Source organism: Eptatretus burgeri, chromosome 17 (genome assembly GCF_056783735.1).
Source record: "Eptatretus burgeri isolate ZD-2024b chromosome 17, Ebu_testis_v1, whole genome shotgun sequence".
Lineage (NCBI taxonomy): Eukaryota > Metazoa > Chordata > Myxini > Myxiniformes > Myxinidae > Eptatretus > Eptatretus burgeri.
The window spans coordinates 8,042,818-8,066,380 of NC_140977.1; the positions used below are offsets into that span (position 1 = coordinate 8,042,818).

Sequence of the window (23,563 nt, forward strand, 5' to 3'; positions counted from 1 at the left end):
AGGAAGAGGGGATGAAAGAACTCCATTTAGGGCCACACGTTGACTGCGACAGGAGAGGAAGTCTGCAAGCCATGAGTGGAGATGGCCTTGAATACCATGGGAAGAGAGTTTGGTGAGTAGGGCAGGGTGCCAGACTGTGTCAAAAGCACGTGATATGTCCAGGGATACGGCTCGGATTTCCTGTCTGGCATTGAGGACCACCATCCTTCCTGAGGATCTGCTTCTGTATCTATCTGGTCCACCTTGTGCATCCCGCCCCCTTCTTCCCTCTTTCCTCCCCACTTCCCTTTTTTGTCCATTTCTTCCTCTATTTTATCCTGCAACCCTGCTGTTGGTGTTCCCCACTCATTGCACTCTTATTCTTGTTCTGTTGCATCCTGATCCGTTCAGTGTTCTTGCTCTTCCACAAACCCTGACTTTGTATACAAAACAAACAAACAATTCTGAGAGATACAACCACTGTCTTTCTGTTAATGGATCTGTGGCAGAATAATTGTCATAAACCTGATAAGATGGTCTGTGGAATGATAAGAATAGTTTTTTGGAGAAATAGTGAGGTTAAAACAGGAATCGTTTATAGAATGGTGTCAGTGCAAGTAAGAGAGATAGCGATATTAGATCTCGATCTGATCAGGAATTTGAATGGTGGGATGCACAACAGTGGGAAATGAACTAGAACCGCACTCGGTAGATCGCATACCTCTGCCAGGTTAAACGGTTGACGTTATGTATCCCATTGATGGGCTGGATCTGCAGCCGCACCTTAAGCAAAATTTAATTCGTCATCACCTCCCAATGGTCTAGGTGGGAGGAGCCTGTTCAGTGTTCAGCTCTCCAATTTGAAGGTTGCAGAGTCGGAGGCGGAGCCGCTAAGGCTGTTGTAGAATCTTCTTCATAACCATCTGTGATCATGAGACAAGTTCATGTTCCTCTTCACAGGGGTGAAAACATAACCACCGTCCAACTTTGGTGGAAGAAATAACTATGATAGCAGGTGCCAAAAATTCAAAATAACATAACTACAAGATCACAGAGAATAAGGGACACAGTTGAAAAAATGATGTGCATTTTGACTTCTGACCCTACAAACGATCTCAGATGTTAAAGGAAAGGGTCCATGCTTAATGCACTGCGTTAAAAGAACCAGGAGATAGTAGAAGTCTTCAAGATTGTCACACAACTCATTTCTCCAGGAAATCATCCTAAGTTGGTGTAGGTGATTGTAACACTGCGGAGCAACATCACAGGATTTTGAAATGGTTGTGACCGACATGATGCAACGATCTTGAATGTGTATTATATGTGCAACGTTTATTTTAAATGTGACAGGTATCCCTGGCATATAACGTATGACATATGACAGGTATTCATATGACGTCATATGACAGGTATTCATATAAACAAGCCATACGAGTGAAAACAATTTAAACAAGAAAAAGAGCAATCAGAGATTGCAGACCCTCACCAAGACTTCTTTTGTGTGGTGTTTGTGTACTGGTGTGTTTGGAAATTAGTGAGACGTAATTAGAACTGCCACCTTATAACTGCTGGCAGTGATGACCGGGTACAAAGACATCCCGCTTTGATGCAACCCCGATTTTATCGGACAAATTTTATTAATATCCATTGTCAGATCAGATTAAAAAAAACAAAAAACACCCATGACGTTTAAAAAAAATTATTATTCATTAATCAATTGAATTTAGAATAGGATTAAAATAAATTCAATTCAAATCAAATGCAAGACCAAATAGGTACAGTCCTGCATTGGAGTCATCAGAAGGATCCCAAACAAGCAAAAAGCAAAGATGAGGTCATCAGGAGGAATCTGGATAGGATTCACATTTCCGCTGCTACTCCTCTACCCTCAAACCCATCCAGGCACAGCCAAGTGAGTCTTATTGAAAAATAAATTAAACAAAATGAACCCATATCAAAAAAAGTAAATAATTCTGCCTGCCAGACCATGCGTTCAATCAAGTTGAAAATTAAAACATATATTCCACATCAATGCTAGATAATAAATGTGAAGTTTCACGTCGATCAGTTAAACGGTTACAGAGAAAACATTATTTAATATTTTTCTTCAATCCAACATGGCTGCCAAACCATGTGACCGATGACATCATATGTGTGAACCTTTTGTTTCTCATGGATAGGCGGTCATGCATGTAGTAAAGTTTCACCTCAATCTGTTCAGCTACTTGAGAGAAGAAAATTTGTGAAGGTATGTTTTTTTCAAACAATATGGCTGCCGAATCACGTGACTTATGACATCATCAATTTTTTTTTCGATGGACCATTTTATACTGAGATGACCCTCAAAAAATTTCATACTTCAGTTGGACAAATGTAGCATTCTACATATGCAATTATGAGGTCATAATGAAGGCACATATGATATCACCCTAAAAAAAATCACACATTCCCCATTAGGAGTACTTGCTATGTGCCAAGTTTCAATTTTTTCCTTGTCGCGGTTTCAGAGATAAAGAGACCAAAGTTTTTCCGTTTTTCCAACATGGCTGCCACACCACGTGCCCTATGACGTCATAATTATCATTAAAACATTCGAAATGAGTAGTCACACCGATGGAGAAAATTTTGCCTCAATCTGACAAGCGGTTGCAAAGAAAAACACGAAAGTTCTGTGCAGACAAACAAACAAACAAACAAACAAATGAAAAATCACTCGTGGAGTGACAACTTGGCGAAACGGAATAGCACTCCGTAGAGAACATACACCCGACAGGCTGACTAGTTTACATTTTGTATGCCAATGATAGGTCGGATCTGATTCCGGACCTTAACCAAAATTGAATCGGCTTGTTCTTGTCACCTAACCAACTCATCCACCTAGTTTTGTCACAAGTCATCCACAACTTTTAGAGATAACATGCTATACATAGCTTTCAGCTCAATCTCTCAATGGTGAAGAATCAGTTAAAAAATAAAATAATTATTGTGTCCAGATCTAGATTCAGATCATCACCAAAATTTAATCAATTCCTCCTCGTGGCACTCTCAACCTGTCCACCATGTTTCGTGTGAATCCATCCATCCACAACCTTTTGAGATATTGTGCTATATATCATTTTTGGCCCTATCTCTTAAAGGTGAAGAATCACTTGAAAAATTCTCAGATCCGGATTTGGATCTTCACCAAAATTTAGCGTTGCTCTCCTAGGCGGGTCACCGAAACACACCAAAAATTTCAAAACGATTTCTTGAAAACTGTGGCCAAAATTAGTGTGACAAACAGACAGACAAATGCTACAGACTAACATACATGGCAAAAAACATTATTTCGCCAAGTAACAAACAGATAAACAAACAAACGGACCCTAACGCAAGACCCTCTCCTTCGGCAAGGGTCATGAACCTGTCATTCTGCAGGGTTTGCAAGATAATTATTTCATTGTGAAAGAATGAACCAAACAAGTCAACACAATGTGATGTGATCCATAAAGAGCTCGGCTTACCTTCCAGCAGCTGAGCAGCCTTGCTTGGCCTCGTGGGTGGAGAATCACACGCTTCCTGCTTTACGTGATTATTGTTCAAAGCATCCTGGGTAGTGTGAAGAAGCTCGTTTTGGAAAGTTTCTAACTTCACTAATTGGGCTTCACCTGCAAACCATGAGACAACAATTCAGTGCAATAAAGGAAGGGATAACCAAACAAATCGAAACCAAAACAATCGTTCCACATCGTGGAGAGAAACACGTGGGGTCTCCAAAAGCCAAAATAATTTTCCGACTTAACCAAAGAAATCAACAAAGAAGGGAGTTAATAGAAAATAAAATAAAATGAAACCACTCGTGAATCTGAGGGGAGCCTGAAAAAAGAGGAAGTTCATTATGAAATGACAATTTGATGGTTATTTCTTATTTTTATACATTGTCAAAGCTCGTATGAGAGCTAACACAAAACGCACAGCAAGGGGGGCATGAAACAAGAAGGGTGGGAGAGGGAAGGACAAAACAGTAGGGAACAGAGACATTAGGAGATCTGTGGAAGAGAGAGTGATGGGGCAGGGAAAATGGAGTCTACAAGATGGACATTACAGGGACTTTCGGGAAGGAAAGCAGGGAGTTTGAAGGAGGTGGGTTTGGGGTGGATTATCGGGGGTAGAAAAGATCGAGGATTTGGATGGGGGAAGATAAGAGGTGGTGGTGAACAGCTGTTTTGAAAGCCTGGAGGGAAGAATGGGATTGAACAGTGTGGGAGTTTATTCTAAAGGTGGGAAAAAAGAGGAATGAAAGAGGGAAGGTGAGCAGTGATTCGTAATTTTGGTAGCTACCAGAAGGGTGTTATTGCCGGACCTTGAGCGCTCTGAGGAAATATGGTGGGGACAAATCACAGACAGGGCAGGGGGAGGGGGGGCGAGACCAGAGAAGAGACGGTCGAAGAAAGAAAGACCACCGACCTGCCTGCAGTGAGAGAGTGAGAGGCCCAAAGACTTAGCCTCATCGCAGGAGATACCAATGATCCTAAATACCTTGGTTTCCACAGTTTGCAGCCGAGAAAGGTGGTAGGCAGGAGCACCAGCCCAGAGGAGAGAGCAGTACTCCATCAGGCTGCTGACGAAAGCTTTGTATGTGGTCAGGAGCTCAGTTGGGCCAAGGAAGGACTTTGCACGACGGAGGATTCCCAGTTGGCAACTGGCTTTGGAGGCCAGATTGGAAATGTGGTTTTCCCAGGAAAGATCATGGCAGATAGTGAGACCCAGAAGCTTGAAAGAAAGGACTTCTTCCAGAGGATTGTTTCGAAAGTAGGTGGGGGGGGGGGGTTCAAAACGGTCCTTTCAGAGCAACATTTGTCAGGATTGAAAGACATGTTCCACGTGTTGGACCAGTTTGTGATTTGATCCAGATCTGCAGAGAGTGAAGAAGCTGTTGCTTGCCGATCTGAGGGATGACAGATGGTATGACAGAGGGTGGTCTTCAGCAAAGAGATAAAGAGGATTTTCCAGAGAGTCAGAGAGATCATTGAAGAAAACCAGAAAAAAACAGGGCCCAGAACACTGCCTCGAGGAACTCCAGCCTGGACAGGAAGAGGGGATGAAAGAACTCCATTAAGGGCCACATGTTGACTGCGACAGGAGAGGAAGTCTGCGAGTCATGAGTGGAGATGGCCTTGGATACCACAGGAAGAGAGTTTGGTGAGTAGGGCAGGGTTCCAGATCATGTCAAAAGCACGTGATATGTCAAGGGATATTGCTCTGATTTCATGTCCGGCATTGAGGACCTCCATCCATTGTTGGGAGAGCAGAAGCAGCATATCAAGGGTAGAGTGACCTGGTCTGAAACCAAATTGATGATTGGAAATCAGGCCATTGGAGAAGAGGAAGGATTAAATGTCTGAAGCGATGATGGATTCCATAACCTTGCGATGATTGGGAGAAGGCTGATTGTTTTGTCGTTGCAGGGATTTTTTTTGCACCTTTTTATACAGAGCGATAATGTTTTCTGATTTTCAAGCAGATGGCAGATGACCTTGAGCAACTGAGGGTGAATAGAAGAGAGAGAGGGTGAGCAAGAGCAGCAGACCAGGTTTTTCGGACATTTGGGCTGATGCCATCGGGCCGGTTGCAAAATCTGAGTCGAGCTTTAACAGCAAGCTCTCCACTTTGTCAGGAGAAAAGGACACAGAGTCCAGGAACAGTTGGGTGTGACTGGGTAAGGTGGGTAGAGAAAGTGATGGGTTTCGGACACAAGATTTAGCTGCAAACACCGAGTTTAGGCATTCAGCCTTTTCACGTGTGGTATCAGCAGTGCGGCCATTTGAGGTAAGGGAGGGGATGGAGGGGGAACATACACCAGAAACAGATTTGATTAGATGCCACCAGGATTTGGAGGAGGGAGAGAGGTTTGAGAGTTCAGACTTGAGATTAGAAAGATGTTGTTTTCTGGCTCTCCTGAGGGTAGATACACACTTGTTCCGAGCTTTATGGAAGGAACTGAGATTACCCTCACTTGGGTTTGCTTTCCATGAGGCAAAGGCAAGTTGTTTCAGGACAACTGCTTCACCACAAGCTTCACTGAATCATGGCCAGGAGGAAGGGTAGGACAACTGAAGACGAGATGGGATAAATCTGTGCATGAGAGAGAGAGCAAGTTTCTTTGAAAGAATTCCCAGGATGAGTTGATGTTGGAGAAAGTAGTGATGGGAGACCAGTCTTGAAGTTTGATGGCTGCTTGGAGACCCTGCCAGTCAGCCTGAGTGAAATATCAGACTCGACGGCGCTGAGGTGGTTCTCTAATAAGAGAGAGAGAAATCCACTTTGACAAGGACATGGTCAGAAGAACCGATTGGAGAAGAGGAAGAGCAGCAGATATTGTCAGGGAAATTTGTCAAAACCAGATCCAGAAGAGATGGAGTACCATTGGTTGAGATCCAGCTCGGGAAATTGACCAATTGATTCAGTCCCAATGAGTCACATAAGTCTTTTGCTGAGGTGCCATGACAGGTGAGAGAGGTACCCACACCCATCCAACTGGCATGATGACAATTGAAGTCACCACATATGAGAAAGAGAGAGTTTGGATGAGAGGATAGAAGTTGGTCCATGTTTTTGGATCGTGAGGTGTAAATGGATTCATCAATGCTTGGTGAACGGTACAGCACACATATAAACATGAGGTGGGACTGGAGCTTGGGGGCGGGGGGGGGGGGGGAGAGTGTGATGGTTGCTTTGAGAGGGAGGGGTGAGAGGGGTGAATTGGCACTGAAGTTGGAAAAAAAGGACGATTGATGGAAAACTCACATGCAAAACAGACTGGGTTTTTATTGTTTTATTTTTTGGTCAGAGGTGTGATTAAAGACAATTCTTGATGGATGCAATAAAGGCGAATCAAGAGAATGGAGAAAAGAAACGCTGTAACAGTTGGACTTTTTCGACAAGGTATGAAGGAAAGGCCGAATGAGAGCAGTCTGTTGAAATAGAAAAAGTGTCGTGAATTATGATACAGTAATAAGAACCACACGTGTGAAAGAGGAAGATGAAGCATTATAAGAGAGAGTTTTTATTAACTTTTTTTTTGATTGAAATTGCATAACATTAGGTGAAGGAAAGATTGAAGAAAAGATCGTGAGGTGAATGGTGAATTTGGATTGGTAAACGCAGAGGGTGGAAGCAGACCACGTGGTTATGGGAGAACCATGTGGTTATGAGAGGTGTATAGTTAAAAGTGAATTTATTTATTTATTTTTAAATCAGGATTGTGTACGATTGGGAAAACGAAAGGTTGAAGTAAAATTGTGGAGGTGTATGGCGAATGTGGAATGGTGAAGCTGATGGATGAATGAAAAGTAACAGGAAGACGGTAGAGAAAGATACGTGGTTACAGGAGGTGTATAGTTAGGAAGGATACAAGGGGGGAAAATTTTTTTTGATGGATTTTTGAAGCTTAGGTGAGATTAGAGAATGGAGGGTTGTGGGAAGAAATTGTGAAGGTAATGATGAGAGTGGGTCAGCTCAAATAGAAGAAAGATGGTGTGCGAGGAGGAGGAGGAGGAAGAGGAAGAGGAAGAGGAAGAGGAAGAGGAAGAGGAAGAGAAAGAGGAAGAGGAAGAGGAGGAGGAAGAGGAAGAGGAAGAGGAAGAGGAAGAGGAAGAGGAAGAGGAAGAGGAAGAGGAAGAGGAAGAGGAAGAGGAAGAGGAAGAGGAAGAGGAAGATCGGTACTTGTGGGTATGGTGGGAGAAAGGATGTTGTTTTTTTTTTTTTTTAATTTAAAACAAGAAACAGAGTGTATAGTTGGGAGGGATAGATGGGGTGCGTTGGGAAAAGTGGGGAATGATTGAAATTGATGGTAATAGGGAGAGAATACAAATAAAAACGATCGTACACCTCAACGGAAATGGTGGGTAGGCCTCAAGGAGCCCAATAAGACAAGGTCGATGAAAACTCACAAAATAGCATGATTTTTTTGAAACAAAACTGAACTCGGAACACACAGTAAACATGTGGGTAAGAAAATAAACAGTTAAAACGTGACATATAACGACCGGAAACGTAACTATGAGAAAGTCAGCAGAGACCTCTGAGAGAACCAGCCGTCGCTTCAAACCCAGAACCGGAATGTTCCCGCTGATGCAGAAAAACTGAGCACATTCCATTGCCTTATAAAATTAATTTTGTGAACTCTTATTTAGTGCCCTGGGATCAAGATCTCCACCTCACTCCACACCTTTGCTAAAAATCAGTCTCAAACATTTGCCACAGCCTCGTTAAGCAAGGGGTCACTTTCGATGATCACTTTTTTACTCCTCCATCTGCAGGTGGCACTGTTGCGGGCCGGGTATAGGCGACGAGCACGACCGCTAGGTGGAGCAGTAGGGTCGACTCTGCCGAACACCCGGAATCTAGATCATACCTTTTGGAAAACTCCAAAGGTACGGGTCCCTTACAGGACCGTGAATCGTCAATAATTCCACCACGTGGGATAGGGTTATTTGCCAAACTTCAAAATACCTAGAGACCCACATGGCGAGCTACCGAGTATTCACACCCTCGACGGCACTCATACGGGACGAGCCGTATGCGTGCTTGACCCGTGCGCGAGCCGAGCGGATGGTCACCGAGCTTCCGTCGGTCCCAAATGCACACCACTATGGCATCAACGGCCTTCTTTAATTCTGCTAACACGCACCGCGTTAAACCAATGAAGAAAACACAAAAACGAGCTGATACATTCAACAGGGGATATTTATTTACAATAGGTGGGGAAGGAACACATAAAGGGCAGAGTTAAACCGACTATAAGAAATGAAATCGATGTACAACACAAGCACTTAACAGTTCCTACTTAAAAAAAGGCCCACAGACAGACGCACACCCAAAAGAAACGAAATGGACCTTCTCGCCTCGTGTGGCCCTTGTCGATCCGATTCGGTGGGACTCGAACCCGCAGCTCGATGCCGCTGCAAACACCCGGGTATGGAGCCAGCGCCGGGCTCCCGCACGTTCCTCCTGCACGCGACGAGCCCAAAGCCAGCGACGAAACAAGAGCCAGAAGACCAGTGGTGGGATGAGACCAGACGCCAGCGACAGAACGAGATCAATCTCTTCTTCGTCCAAAATCACCAACCTTTTCTCTCCAGGAGGGAGGGCCTCTTTTTATGACGACTCGCCTCTTGATTGGCCGGAACCATCGCGCGATTCCCTGGCCGCCCTTCATTGGACAGACACACGGTAGGCGGGGCAACTCCCACCCTTCTGGGCGGAGTCCCGAGCGGAGGCGGTTGTGGCTCCGCCCACCTCCTCCCCTCTGGCCGCGTGCTTAAAGGTCCCCTGACATGCAAAATAAACTTGTTATTTATAAATTAACTTGACCTTCCGAGTGAAGAAATCACCCATGTTTTTTTTTTTATCAAAAATGGGATAATTAGAGCAATATTTCGATCATTTCTGGAGCTATTCACAACTTGCTATGCGCCACCCCTTAAAAAAATGGACTTCAGCAAATCTCTGCGTGACGTCACATACAGTAACTCGCACAGAGTGGATTGACTCAAGTCGAGATGTCGCGCGCCTTATACAGTACCTACAAATGCATTTTGCACATGTTAGTGCAATCTCTGTGATCGTCTTAATTCCAGTGATTGTTTCATGAAAGTTTTAAATAGTTTTAGCCGTACTTTCGAAAATGCCTGCAAGATGTATCGTTGCAGGATGCAGCAATACAAGCAAAGACGGTGTAAGCCTTCATGTATTCCCAAAAGATGATAATCGTCGGAGAATATGGACATCTAAAGTGAAGGTACTGCTTCCATTGGCATGCTATTCATAAACATTTAGCCAAAATGCTGGCCTGGTGTTGGCTCAGTGGTTATGGTAGCGGCTTGGGATCCGAGGGTCCTGAGTTCAAGCCCCGTCGGCCGCTGAATTAATACACCAGGGAGTTGACTCAGCCTGTCATCCTTCCGAGGTCGGCGAAATGAGTACCAGTTCCAGTGTGTGTACTGGTAGAGGGGCACTGCATTAGCGACACAGTCGCGCTTCAAGAAATGATAGCTACCCCGGCAGTTAAGCTGCCATACGATCACCACCACCAGCCAAAACGCTGTAATAAAAGAAAAGGGAAAAAAATGTTTGCACAACGATGAAAGACAAATGTATCTGTCCCAGTACACGGCCTCATATCCTCAGGACTCTTATGCATTGACATACATTGTGTGCATGCTAATACAAGTTACTTGTCAGCTTGAGATCTCTAGAGTCTAGACTAGTCCGATAAATCCGTCGTCCGTCTGACTAGGCCGATAAATCTGACGTGCTGTAGCTTTATTTTATTATTGTCTTTTTCATTGTTTTCTACTGGTACTACATGACGATAGTAGGAATAAAATTAATAAAAATGCAACAGAACGTCAGATTTATCAGACTACTCGAGACAATTGTGTCGCAAGGTGTGTTCTGCACACAAGTTTTCATTGCATTCGGACAGCGAGGTTGCTTCGTTTTATGCGCGGAGAGACACGGCCGATGACACGGGCTGGCCTTGTTTGTGATTAATTCGCCGTGGAGAAACATGTCCGCTGCGCTGTTCACGTCACCTCACTAAAATATTTCTGATATTGAGCAGTATGCAAGTCAAATTTACATTATTGAATTATGAAGAGGATTTAGTCCAACCAGTTGTTATTTCCGAGTCTTCCTTCGATGTCCTCCCGATCATCATGAACGCCGGGAATTTCATCGCCATTTTCCTCTGCTTGTCCTGCTACGGGCTCGAACTGCTAAGGCCGTATTTCATTTCCAGCTGCCTGAACTTCACCTCCCGCGACTACGTTATCCGACAATTCTCCATGTGATTCAGACCAAAATCCTTCATTTCTCTCACACTCACTGTCGTTACCAGACAAGTGAAAGTCCATGTCATCCATTATTCAAAAACAAATGTTCGATTTTTTTAAAGCAGAAATGAACGAAGCGATTGAGTCGACCAATCGAATGCGGAAACACACAGAAAGCCAATAGAATCACGTAGATCACCCACCGGAGTAATTTACGTGCAGCCTTTGACATCCTGTATATGACGTCATGTGGGTTACGCTCCTTTCAGGAGAATTTTTAGGGGCGTTCCCGAAGACTTTTGTTTTTTTAATTTAACATTTTACAGAATGAGTATTGTGAAAAAAAATATTGTCAGATCTGAAATCACGATGAAAAACTCCTCAAGGACATATATAAATGAAATTTATGTACTTTGGCATGTCAGGGGACCTTTAATGGCGATCGTGTTGAGTCGGAAACGGGGAGGGTGAGACGCCCGTTCCTTGCCGATTGGCTAAGGAGGGACGCCATGCCGATGTTAGACTCCGCCCACGCGCGCGCTTGCTGGCGAGCTCGCGAAGAATACCGCGAGCAGAGTGTTGGTGCTGTGAGAGCGAAGATGGTGTGGATGTAAAAATCCTAACTATAAAAATAACTCACAGCGCATGTATGTAATTCCCATTAGACACAGGTAGGGGGCCCTAACTAGAAACACATACTTACCGATGTAACTGTTCTATAGGGACTCTGAATGTTGAGTGCAGTAAGCTTCCAGATTCGAATCAGTACCACCCCTCACACCCACTCCATAGCTGGATTTATTATACGAGTCTACTCTTGGATTATGGTGACTGTCAAGAAATTTCACAATAGAGAGTTGGGCAAAAAGGAGGGAAAAATAGTTTTCATACCTTTTTGCTTTTTTTATGGAAACTCAGCATGTAAAGTTTTGTTACACTCCATTCCTCTTACACATATATTGCTTACCTTATCATTTATCATTATATTGTGATGTGGAAGGGAGGGGGGGGTGCAATTCCACAGCACTAATGTGGTTCTGTTGTTGCGTATGGCAACTTTAGCTGCTGGGTAGCTATCATTCCTTGGAGCATGGCTGTGCCACTGATGCTGTGCCCCTCTACCAGTACTCATTTCGCTGACCTCAGAAGGATGACAGGCTGAGTCGACCCTACCTGGTGTTAATTCAGCAGCCAATGGGGCCCTAACTCAGGACCCGAGGATCCTAAGCCAGCCACCCTAACCACAAAGCCAACACCAGGCTTATGAATGTGGTAAGAATAGTATGGACTGTGTGTTCAAGTCAGATAGAATTACTCTTTTGTGAGAAATCTGGCAGCGGTACGTTGTACGTAATATGTGCACTGTCAGAGCAGTGATTGTGAACAATAGAGCAGAATATCGTGAGTGTGTTTTCTGTCAGACTTCCTGGATGGACGAGGCCAGATGGAGGACTTGGGCACAATTGCATCAAGAAATCACTGCGTGCTTTCAACAGGCACTGCCTTGGCATCATTTTGCCTTTGGTAAATTAACAAGTGAATATGCTTTAGCTATGGTTTATCAGGGGGTTTTGGTACAGGGTTTACTGGCAAAAGGCTGTTGAGAGGTTTTACCATTGCAGTTTAATAAAGACTCGACTCGGAATCCGAACGTCTTGGAAGTCTTTTCTTCCACGCTAAAGCACTCTCATGAACTGTATGGCCGGCAGAATGCAAGCTGTGGTGGGAAAGTGAGCTGTGAAGCTCTGGAGAGGGGCAGAAGACTTTTCATCGAGTCCTGCCCAGATAGCCCAGAAGAATGCGCTGTCCATACCAGCGGGTGGGTAATGAGAGGGGCCAGCCGTGTTGTTGCAGGACAATGGGGAAGGGGGGGGGGGAATCCAAAGCTAGACTCGTGGTTAGTATGGCATGGTCCGTGCATTTTGAGTTGGTAAGATTGCCATTTATCAGGCACCTAAGTTGTTTAGTTTCACGTGACACGGAAAAGGCAGCGAATGTAATTTATGGACAGCATAATCAGGGTAATAATGTTTGTGTGAACACCTCGTTTGCGGTTGGCACCAGGTGAGGACTTCCTGTCAGAAAAGGCACATCGGAAGTGCTTTCCAACGACCGATTAGGATCTGTCTCGTCAGTGGATGCAAGCTATGGCGGTGAGATGCACTGCAGGGCTCGGACGAAGAGGCGATGGACTTTTATTTTTACTGGGGTTTCCTATTGACATCCCTGAAGATGGATCTTCATCAAGGAGTGGACACAGCCAATCATGGGGCCCCGCGGCAGGAAAAGACGGTTCCGGAGGATGGGCCAGAGGACCAGGCATGGAGAAGAGGCGCTTTACAAAAGACAGAGAGACATGAGGGCTGGTTCTGGCCAAATGAACAGAGTTCAGGTAGTCACTTTTAATAAAAGTGTTTGCTCTTGGTATTCTCTCACTCCTCGTTGTTAGACTCTTTTCATCTTTGGCGCTCATCTGCGCTGGCTGTCTCTCTCTTCCTCGCTGGCTCTCATCATCTCGCTCCTGCTTCTGGAACAGGCTACTCCATCGCCCAACACACTCAGCATTACGCTAAAGGGAAGTCCTCGGCTGCATTTCCTATTGTTTGTAAAAGTCCGATTTGTGGCACCTAGTTTGGGGGTTTACAAGGATTTACAAGGAATTAAGGCACAGGAGGAGGCCATTCTGCCCATCATGCCTGCGCCACACCAATACCAGATTGAATCAATCCGTTGATGCCCCTTCCCTTCGTGTGCAGCCTTTTTGGCTGCTACAATGGTACTCATTTCGCCAACCTCAGAAGGATGACAGGCTGAGTCAACCCCCTGGTGTTAATTCAGCGGGGTAACAGGGCTTGAACTCAGGACCCTATGATCCCAAGCCACCACCTTAACCACTAAGCCAACACCAGGTTTTAAGTTCAGAATTGTTCTTTATTTTTCTTCTTCATTGAACATAAGCTTGCGTGCCCCCTCATCAGTGGATGCAAGCTATGGCGGTGAGATGCACTGTAGGGCTCGGACGAAGAGGCGATGGACTGTTCCCGTGGATACTTGAAGATTGCAGTCCATCGAAGATCCCCATCAAACTTGGCAGAACTAGAGCAATTTTCATGTGAAGAATGGGTAAACACTTCCATCTACTTTGTCATCAACCGTCTCAAAGAGGTTCAGTCAGTCAAACTCTTGGGTCTCACTCTCAGCCATGATCTTTCTTGGGTAAGCCAAATTTCTAAATTGCCCTCCAAAGCCAGACGCCAACTGAGCATCCTCCGTCGTGCAAAGTACCTTGGCACAGCTGAGCTCCTATCCACCCACAAGGCTATTATCTGCAGCTTGATGGAGCACTGCTCTCCCCTCTGGGCTGGCTACACTGCCTCATATTGTAATCAACTTGATGCTGTGGAATTAAGATCTTCAATATCATTGGAATCTCTTGTGATGAAGCTGAGTCGATGGGCCGATCACTTTACCATCGCCGACAGGTCGGTAGTCTCTCTGTCTTCTTCCGCCTTATTTCTGGTCTTGCACCCTCTGCCCTCTCCATGCTTTATCCCAATCACGTATCTGCTGGACAAAAGCGGTCCATCAGCAACCCCCTGCTCGTGAAACTGCCTAAATCCAGAATCACTGCTCACCTCCACTCATTTATTCCACTTTTTCCCCCCACCTGTGGAGGCACATTCCGTCCAACCTTCAATCTCATTCCTCCCTCCAGGTCTTCAAGGCAGCTATTGACCATCTCAAGTCATCACCCCCCCCCCCGCCTCCCCTCCTCCCCAAGCCTGGTGTTGGGTTAGTAGTTAGGTTGGCTGGCTTGGGATCCGAGGGTACTGAGTTTGAGCCCCGTTGGCTGCTGAATTAACACCAGGTGGGGTCGACTCAGCCTGTCATCCTCCTGAGGTCGGTGAAATGAGTACCAGTGTACTGGTAGAGGGGCACAGCATCAGTGTCACAGCTGTGCTCCAAGAAATCGTGGGAGTGGCGACCCATCCAAGATTGTGCCAAATAGCCAAGGAAAAACTGCTTTGGCAGTTCCAATGTTCTGTTCAAGAGTATGGGTCCAAGAACAAGTCATCCCCCATCCAAAATCAGGATCTTTACTGCATCCGTTAAACCACCCCCCACCCCTCCCAAAATTTTGCTTTTGCATCCATATTGTCCACCCTTTGCGTTCTCCCTTACCTCTCGTCGTTACCTGCATCCACAGCTTTTCCATCTCAGTCTAATTTCTCCCTCTGCCCTGCTGTTGATTTTTTTTCCCCCCTTTCTCCTGCTGTTGCCTTTGTTATGTTGTGTCCTGATTTGTTCTGTGTCATAGCTCTTCCAGTCGCCGAGAGCACGTTAAAAAAAAATCGTTCTGCGTAGTGGGGAGAAACACCTGGGGTCTCCAACAGACAAATTCATTTTCCTATTTAACCAAAGAGATCAACAAAGGAGGGGGTTAATGAGGGGGGGGACTCGTGAATCTGAAAGGGCAGGATGGTCTACAAACAGAGGAAGTTCATGACTAAATTACCATTTGGTATTCTCGCTGATGTGGAGTAGCTAGGCACATTCCATTGCCTTGTAAAATTAATTTTGTGAACTCTTAACTCAGAATGTTGTTGTGGTTCACACCTTTCTCTTGAGATATTGAATCATCTTCAAACTCAGATTCCACCTTCACTTTCACAATAAAATCTGAAAAGAAAAACATCACATTAAAACTTAACTTGAGATTTTTCAGTCTTGCCAGTGGAACACTCTGCGTACATCGTCATGCCGTTATGGTTCTTCTTCCATGCATCTTGCATTACCTTGGTGGAAATTACTTCTGCATATTTCCTCATTTGCTTACAACGTTCACCTGCTTTACATACAGGAAGTTTATCAGCAGATATTTGTTCAACACAGCTTTGCTTTTCTTTTTCTATGGCAGGCATGATTTGTAGAGGAAGTGTGGCTCCAAATTATCTGGCCTGTAAGGCAATACTGTTTACTATATGAGAGGTACCCCTCGCAGGACAAAGTTTCCTCTGGTCTGTCAATGTTATCCCACGTCAGCGGAGTGTTGACAAATGGCTGGATGTTCACTGATCATGGGACATAATTCGACCAACATTTAACACTTGAATGAGCACGACATTGTTCGTTGGCGATTTGACAGCCAATGGAGCACAATTTGTGCTTTGAAGGCATCTCTTTGCCATAAATTAGTCTGAACGCAATGTCTTGTCCAAAACAATTCAGGAGTTGTTGCACTCGAAGAGAATATGCTGCTTGTTGACATTCCATGCTAAAAGTAAAGACAGTGTGTAAAGGGATGCTAGCACCACTTTCTCTAAGCTCTTCCAATCATCAATTTGGATTCAGACCAGGTCACTCTACCCTGGATATGCTGCTTCTGCTCTCCCAAAAATGGATGGACATCCTCAATGCCAGACAGGAAATCAGAGCCATATCCCTTGACATATCGCGTGCCTTTGATACGGTCGGGCACCCTGCCCTGATCACCAAACTCTCTTCCTGTGGTATCCAAGGACATCTCCACTCATGGCTCGCAGACATCCTCTCCTGTCGCAGTCAACGTGTGGCCCTAAATGGAGTTCTTTCATCCCCTCTTCCTTTCCAGGCTGGAGTTCCTCAAGGCAGCGTTCTGGGCCCTGTTCTTTTTCTGGTTTTCATCAATGATCTCACAGACTCTCTGGAAAATCCTCTTTATCTCTTTGCTGATGACTCAACCCTGTGCCGTACCATCGGTCATCCCTCAGATCGGCAAGCAGCAGCTTCTTCACTCTCTGCTGATCTGGATAAAATCACAAGCTGGTCAAACACGTGGAACATGCCTTTCAACCCTGACAAATCTCACACTCTCACTATGTCTCTCCAAAAGGACAGTCTGGAACCCCCCCCCTCCCCCAATCTACTTTCTCAACAATCCTCTTGAAGTCCTTTCATTCAAGCTTCTGGGTCTCACTTTCTGCCATGATCTTTCCTGGGAAACCTGAGCTCCTGACTACTTACAAAGCTTTCGTCCGCAGCTTGATGGGGTGATGCTCTCCCCTCTGGGCTGGTGCTCCCGCCTCATCTTTCTCGGCTTCACGCTGTGGAAACCAAGGCATTTATGATCATTGGTATGTCCCACGGTGAGGCTGAGTCTTTGGGTTTCTCACTCTCTCATCACAGGCAGGTCGATGGTCTGTCTGTCTTCCACTGTCTCCTCTCTGGCCTCCCCCCCCCTCCCCTGCTCTGTCTGAAATATGTCCCCACCCCCACCCCCCCATATTGCTGCAGGGTGCTCAAGGTCTGCCAGCAATTCCATTTTGGTAAAACCACCAAAATCAAGAATCATTGCTCACCTTCACTCTTTCATTCCTCTTTTTCCCCTCCTTTGGAACAAACTCCCACACTCTATTTAATCCCACTCTTCCCTGCAGGTCTTCAAAACAACTGTTCACCACTATCCCTTATCATCCCCCAATCAAATACTCGATCTTTTCTATCCCCGCTAATCCACCCCAAACCCACCTCCTTCAAATTCCCTGCTTTCCTTCCTGAAAGTCCCTGTTGTGTAAGGACCTGAATGTCCCTTTAAGGACTTATTTACTCTTTGTGCCGCACTCCATCCCTCTCCCTTCCATAGATCTCATGTCTCCCACTGTTTTTTCCTTTGCCCTCCCACCACTCTTGTCTCCTGCTCCCCTTGTACGTTCTGTGTGTTAGCATTCATGCGAGCCTCGACATTGTATACAAAAATAAAAAGCTCTGAAGACTTTCGAGGCCAACACAGGTTCGTCTCATGACTGCTTGTATTCGCCAATATGCAAAGCAGCGTTTTTAACAACGAGGATGGAATCATTAGATGAGGTATCAGATAATTCATACCTTTCCAGAAGTCTCAAATTTTTTTTTGCAAGCTGGGATTTTGAGAGGTTGTCTGGGAGAACGAAACGTTGTCTCTTACCATCTTGTGAAACCTCATAGTGTAATAAACCTCCAAATTCCACCTCTAGTTTTATTTGAATATTGTTTTTGGTGGAATTCTTCACTTCTTGAACACATAATGACTGCACCAATGACAGGAGCATGCAAGTTTAAATCAGTCATCTTTCCTAATTTTGGATTCTCCAACAAATCAGTTCTGATATTATCAAAGAACATCTCATAGCCTTGAGACTCGAGTCTTGTGCACTCTGATTTGGTGATGTTCATATCTTTGTCTACCTTGGTAGATGACCCTACTTACTCCTGCGGGTTTTGTTTCCTCTCGATAGCATGATGTGTGATAACTACTGTACAACCGCACTCAGTAAAGCCCATACCTCTGCCAGGCTTAACAGTTTACGTTTTGTATCCCACTGATAGGTCGGTTCATCCGAGTTACACACCCAACCTGTCCACAAAATTGTCCAAAATCAATCCATAACCTTTTGAGATATCCTGCTCACAGACAAACAAACAGAGAGGGGTGAAAACAAAACAGTGGTGGAGGTCATCAGCATTAACATCGCACCAATCCAAAACACTGTCCAATAGGCACTCGTAAAGGACTGTCGTTTGATCGAGGTTTACCAGAAACTTCAGTGAGCAAAACAATCAAACACAGCGTTCTGATTTTATCATACAGAACAACTAAAAATAAATATAACATGAAGATTGTTATCATTCAAACCTTTGTCGAGCAAGGAGGACTGGTCCAGCAACTCGGACTCCACCTTCACAGCCACAATATAATCTGAAAATAAAACATCACACACACAAACTCAATTTTTAGGAACATTTCTAATTCGTGACAAAACAAACTCGTTTTTATAAAAAAATATTTAATTGAAAAACATTTGAAAAAGTGAATCCGATGATCTGTCCCTGTTGATCAATGCTTGTTAAAACTCGTCCTTCACATGACCTTTGAACTTTATTTACTGTTCATACATTATTAACACAAAACTGATTGATCGGTTAAAACAAAGACCAATGTTCAAACAAAGATAAACATTGGAAGAGTACAAGATATGTTGTGTGATGTTTGGTTATGGTAGTCTGGAGCCACAGTTAATACTTGTATTGTGTACATCATCACATGCGTATTGGAAACCTGGAATACAAGGTGGAATGTATTATTGGAAATGTGTGGAATATTCTAACATCAGGAGTTGTACAGACTTTATCCTTTAAATTAAAACAACGATTGTTCACTGCACACAAGACTACGTTCAAGACAACCTCAACAACCATCTCTACCACAAAGAGGAAGAAATCATCTTTTCACTCCTGGAATGTCTTTAAATACACACATGGAGAGGAGTTAAGATCGGGCTACGTTTCCATGGATCATCACAATAACCAAGAAGATTATTCAGAAACCATAACGTTTATCAGAAATATAACCGGCTATTGGTTCTAGTACACCTTAACACAAACTCGTAGGTTTTATTGATCTTTAAAAAATGATTTTTAACCACAAAATGGGGGTATCCAATTAGCCTGCGCTCGCAAAGCGAAAATCTGCGTTAAACAATCAGTTGCGTACGTACGTACGTGTCTGCATTTTGTTATTCCTTTTTCTCACCTGATAGGTGTTACGAGCAGACCGTGTGCACCCTGCAGAAACCTTGAGAGGGGGAAGAGCAGAGAGGGCATGACCAGAAAAGGAGACAGAAGACAGAGTCCACTGATCTATCTGTGATGTGAAAGTGATCGACCCAGATGATCACGGCAAGTACAAATGATTTCAAAAGCCTTGGTTTCCATGGTGACAAGCTGAGGAAGGTGTGAGGTAGCGGAGTCAGCCAGGAGGGGAGAGCAGTACTCCAACAAGCTGCAGATGAAGGCCTTGTAGATGGATAAGAGTTCAGGTGTGCCAAGGAAGGACTTCGCACGACGGAGGATGCCCATTCGGACTGGCTTTGGAGGAGAACTTGGAAATTTTTTGTAACGTTCAGCAATTTATACTTCATTCACAAGTTGTTTTTGACACGACGACTTTGTTGGAATGCAAGACTTGTTAACCACTTAACCATGTTTATTTATTTATTTATATAATTATGTTTCCCTGTTCCTGCTGTTGGCTTTGTGGTTCAGGTGGCTGGCCTAGGACCTGAGGGTCTTGAGTTTGAGCCCATCAACCGTTGAATTAACACCAGGTGGGCTTCACTCAGTCTGTCATCCTTCCAAGGTTGGTGAATTGAGTATCTGTGTACTGGGGTAATAACCATTCAGGGTAACCTGTGTTGGAGTTGCGACCCTTCCAGGAATGTACTCCTTGCCAGTGAAACTGCCTCGGCAGCCCTTTGTGCCTTTACGGCACAGAGTGGTATTATTATTATTGTTATTATTATTATAATATTTCCACGTGCATTCGATAAAAAGCTTATTTTTGGAATTGAAATACATCAAGAGCTTTCCACATATTCATTCATTCACAGAAATGATCCCACCTCCCTCCCTCCCTCCTCACCACTTTGTTCTCTTCATACCTCTATCTCTCTTTCTCTCTCACATTCTGATATAGGCAAAATAGATTGTCCCTCCCCCAATAAACCTGTCGAAGCTAATAACTTCATTTTTAGCTCACCTGAACTATATTCAGGTGAGCTTATGCGATCGAGCAGTGTCCATCGGAAAGTGAGTCAGTGAGTGAATGAGTCCGTAAACACCATTCATTATCGCTTGAACCAAACATAGGAATTTGATGAAACTTGGCCACAAGCTTCATAGCTGATGCCCAACGAAGGTTTATTGACCACATCAAAATCTGTGCTCATTTAGGGGGTCTACCGTGGATTTTTTGAGTACCCTTCCCCCCAAATTTTCTACCCCACAAAAAAATATGTATTTACTTTCATCTCCAAAACTACACAATTTCAATGAAACTTGAGCACAACCTTCATCACCCGTGATGCACCAAAGCGCATGGACTGCATCAAAATCTTCACTCATTAAGGAGTCTACGGGTGGGTGAGGGGTTGACCCCCCCCCCCCGCCCACCACCAATATAGGTATTTACTCTCTTCTCCGAAACTACACATACGATTTTGATGAAACTTGACCACAACCTTCATCATCAGAGATGTACCAAAGTATATCGACCGCATCAAAATCTGAGCTCACAAAGGAAGTCTGGGGGGGGGGGGTTCTGACCATCCAAAATAGGTATTTGCTCTCTTCTCGGAAACTACACACAGAATTTCAATGGAACAACCACAACCTTCATCACCCATGATGTACCAAAGTTTGTTTGCGGCATTAAAAAAATTCAGGGTCCGAGGGGGTCTGAGGGGGGTTTGAGTGACTGTTGCTCCTGATCCAGGTGAGCTTCAGGAGAGACGGTCCTATTTTTTCATCATGAACCCGAAATGGGGCCTACACTATCCCTCCCAAGTTTGGTCGTGATCCCACTTCTCACCAATTCCAAATCTTCCCAAAATTGAAAAAATTTGTAAAAGGCAATAATGATTTTGTTTCCACCATAATGGACGGGTGCATTCATCCGGCTTTCCCTGGATGTGTCTTCCATTTTGGTCCTTAAATCACCGTCTGGTCTGGTTTTTGAAATTTCGAAAAATGTGTGAATTTTGCAAAAAAAAAAAATGCATCGTCAAAGGGATTAAATTTTAAGATTTGGGAAACATTTTCTATCTTATTTCAACGATTAATCCATTTCTGTACATTTCCTTACGGTGACATAAAATGTTGTTGTTGTTCGTCTTTCGGCTGCTCCCGTTTGGGGTCGCCACAGCGGATCATCCGTTATGATCCGCATACTGATTTGGCACAGGTTTTACGCCGGATGCCCTTCCTGACGCAACCCTGGTCGCCTCTTACGACACAGGGATAAGGATTTGGGTTTCGCCATGATTCCGGGCTGCCCTACACCCTCTCATTGCTCGGCCCAGCGCAGAGCGCCCGTCCTCAAGCGATCCTCCAACCCAAGCCTCCGAGTCGCCAGATTACAGGCGCACGCCACTACGCCCGGTATCTACGGTGACATAAAATGCAGTTCTGTAATGTTTGGATCAGAATTGTTTGGTTCTGTAATGCTTGGACCTGAATTTTTTGCTACAAGTCTGTGTTACTCCGTCATGGCGTAATGAAGGTGTTCGAACGTTCACACTCACTTTCCCTCTTCATATCGAACCTCACAGTCATCGAATCCAGTGTCGTGCTCAGTCCACGATTCAGTACGTTTTGTTCGTCCGTACAGTTCGTACTTGTTTGATTTCATTCAAGAGATCTTTACAATTACAAAACGAAAGTATAAATTCACTTCAGAACTGAAGAGAAAATTCCCGCGTTTTTGAAGTGCTCGGGGAGAACGTGAATCCGAGTGATTGGGACGTGGTCCTGGTAGGTACATGTGTCTGTGGTAAATAAAGATGTAATTGATATACAATGTCACGTGGTCCTGGTAGGTACATGTGTCTGTGGTAAATAAAGATGTAATTGATATACAATGTCACGTGGTCCTGGTACGTACATGTCTCTGTGGTAAATAAAGATGTAATTGATATACAATGTCACGTGGTCCTGGTATGTACGTGTCTCTGTGGTAAATAAAGATGTAATTCATATACAATGTCACGTGGTCCTGGTATGTACGTGTCTCTGTGGTAAATAAAGATGTAATTGATATACAATGTCACGTGGTCCTGGTACGTACATGTCTCTGTGGTAAATAAAGATGTAATTGATATACAATGTCACGTGGTCCTGGTACGTACATGTCTCTGTGGTAAATAAAGATGTTATTGATTTACAATGTCACGTGGTCCTGGTACGTACATGTCTCTGTGGTAAATAAAGATGTAATTGATATACAATGTCACGTGGTCCTGGTACGTACATGTCTCTGTGGTAAATAAAGATGTAATTGATATACAATGTCACGTGGTCCTGGTATGTACGTGTCTCTGTGGTAAATAAAGATGTAATTGATATACAATGTCACGTGGTCCTGGTACGTACATGTCTCTGTGGTAAATAAAGATGTAATTGATATACAATGTCACGTGGTCCTGGTACGTACATGTCTCTGTGGTAAATAAAGATGTAATTGAAATACAATGTCACGTGGTCCTGGTAGGTACGTGTCTCTGTGGTAAATAAAGATGTAATTGAAATACAATGTCACGTGGTCCTGGTATGTACGTGTCTCTGTGGTAAATAAAGATGTAATTGATATACAATGTCACGTGGTCCTGGTACGTACATGTCTCTGTGGTAAATAAAGATGTAATTGAAATACAATGTCACGTGGTCCTGGTACGTACATGTCTCTGTGGTAAATAAAGATGTAATTGATATACAATGTCACGTGGTCCTGGTATGTACGTGTCTCTGTGGTAAATAAAGATGTAATTCATATACAATGTCACGTGGTCCTGGTATGTACGTGTCTCTGTGGTAAATAAAGATGTAATTGATATACAATGTCACGTGGTCCTGGTATGTACATGTCTCTGTGGTAAATAAAGATGTAATTGATATACAATGTCACGTGGTCCTGGTACGTACATGTCTCTGTGGTAAATAAAGGTGTTATTGATTTACAATGTCATGTGGTCCTGGTACGTACATGTCTCTGTGGTAAATAAAGGTGTTATTGATATACAATGTCACGTGGTCCTGGTATGTACATGTCTCTGTGGTAAATAAAGATGTTATTGATTTACAATGTCACGTGGTCCTGGTACGTACATGTCTCTGTGGTAAATAAAGATGTAATTGATATACAATGTCACGTGGTCCTGGTACGTACATGTCTCTGTGGTAAATAAAGGTGTTATTGA

The 23,563-nt window shown here is 44.1% G+C and overlaps 1 pseudogene across 1 annotated transcript in view; it reads right to left on the reverse strand.

Moving 5' to 3' along the window:
* LOC147009206 (uncharacterized) overlaps window positions 1-23,563 on the reverse strand; it is a 107,146-nt pseudogene that overhangs the window by 70,293 nt on the left and 13,290 nt on the right. The window contains exons 2-4 of the transcript XR_015053026.1: window positions 18,448-18,510; window positions 15,414-15,476; window positions 3,483-3,626 (exon numbers count right to left, since the gene is read on the reverse strand). The product of XR_015053026.1 is annotated as an uncharacterized LOC147009206 (transcript). The remainder of the gene's footprint in view (window positions 1-3,482; window positions 3,627-15,413; window positions 15,477-18,447; window positions 18,511-23,563) is intronic.